We start from the raw sequence: 1,626 nt of genomic DNA, 5'->3' as shown, positions 1-1,626 counted from the left end.
CCCTAAGGAAAAAGCTAAGAAGCCAATGTCTGAATCACAAGTGGATTCTGTGTATAAATATCCCCCTTTAGTTTAGATCCAAATCGATATAGGCAGTGAGATAGTCCAGGGACCATGGAAGAGATGCAAGTTAGTTCTCATGCTCCACATCAAAGTACACAGTTCCTCATAGCTTCTCAGAATAACTGCATTACATTAAACCTCAGGTGACTGAAAAATTCCAATGCTACTCCACTGCCCAGAATCTAGGGAAACAAGGAAAGCTTCCCCATGCTTTCTATGAGTCAAATAAACCTCACAGGCCAAAGCTGACGCAAGATTGAAGAAAAATGCAAGTGGATCTCACATACAATCATCAATGCCAACTTTCAATAAAATATTGGCAAGACAGAATCCCATGGCACTATAAGCATGACACATTATGACCAAATGGGATTTCTGTTAGTGCACTCTCTACAGAAGAGGAAATTATTGAGATACTATTAATAAATATTCATGTAAGAACACTGCAGGAAATGTGGATTGATGCAAGCTTCTTATCTGTTTGTCCTTAGGTTTTGGTCTCTACCTTATTCATCAGGACACCAAGCTAGCAAGTTATTAGTGGGGAAAATAGTTTCTACTAAAACTCAGATGTTTCTGACTCACTTTACCTATGTATTTGAAGAATTAACCAACTCAAATAGAGAAAACAAGAGACAAAGAGATATTTTCACTATCCAGAGTAAAACTACAGGAAAGTAAAAAAAACTTTCAAATTTCAGACCTTATCCAGCAATCTGTTCCTTGCAAGTATATGGTTCAGTGTATGCATAGTAGCACTGAACAAATGCCTAAATAATTTGCAAATATAATCATAAAAAAAGTATGAAGGTGGGAGTCAATCCTGTGTACTGAGGATGATGTAAATACAGTACTCAGATATGGAATTCTCAAAAATTTAATGGGCATGCACATGCAAAGAATGTAATCTGGTAAAATGAGAGTACATCTATGAAATAAGCATTGGGTGGACTCCCTGCCAAGTGATGGCTGCAGAAATAAGCTCAAGAGCTCTGATCATGGCCTCTAACTTCCTCTACTTAGTAAAAGGAGCCAGGGTCTCCAGATGAGTAGGAAGTTCCAGACAGAACTTTCATGTGTTTATTTAGCAAAGGTCTGATCGTGCAGCCACACATTCCACTGATACAGGTGTGGGAAAAACAGGAACTCTCAGACAACATATAGGAAAGCTAAGCTACAGGTCTATGAAAGGCCATCACTGAAGTATTTACCCTGGATGCCACAATATCAAATGGAAGGTGTACCCAGAGACACAATGAGAAGAATACAAAGAGAAGAGTGCAGAACCCCACTCCTGGGATCACCATTACAAGTGGCAAAACAAAGGATGACCTCATTTTCCATGACTAGGAGACTGGAGAAGAAACTCACTCACACACACACACACACACACACACACACACACACAGGATGTCACAGCAACATTGCTCAGGACCAGGAGGTGGGAAATGACCTCCAGCATCACTGTCATCAAGACCTGTGTGCTGAATACAACAAGACCTAAGATCCCCACCATTTACCTGGGAAAGGGTGTTGCACACACTTCTATGCCTAGATATAAAA

The sequence above is a fragment of the Mus pahari genome, chromosome 2 (assembly GCF_900095145.1).
Source record: "Mus pahari chromosome 2, PAHARI_EIJ_v1.1, whole genome shotgun sequence".
Lineage (NCBI taxonomy): Eukaryota > Metazoa > Chordata > Mammalia > Rodentia > Muridae > Mus > Mus pahari.
Note: the sequence above shows the minus strand (reverse complement) of the source record.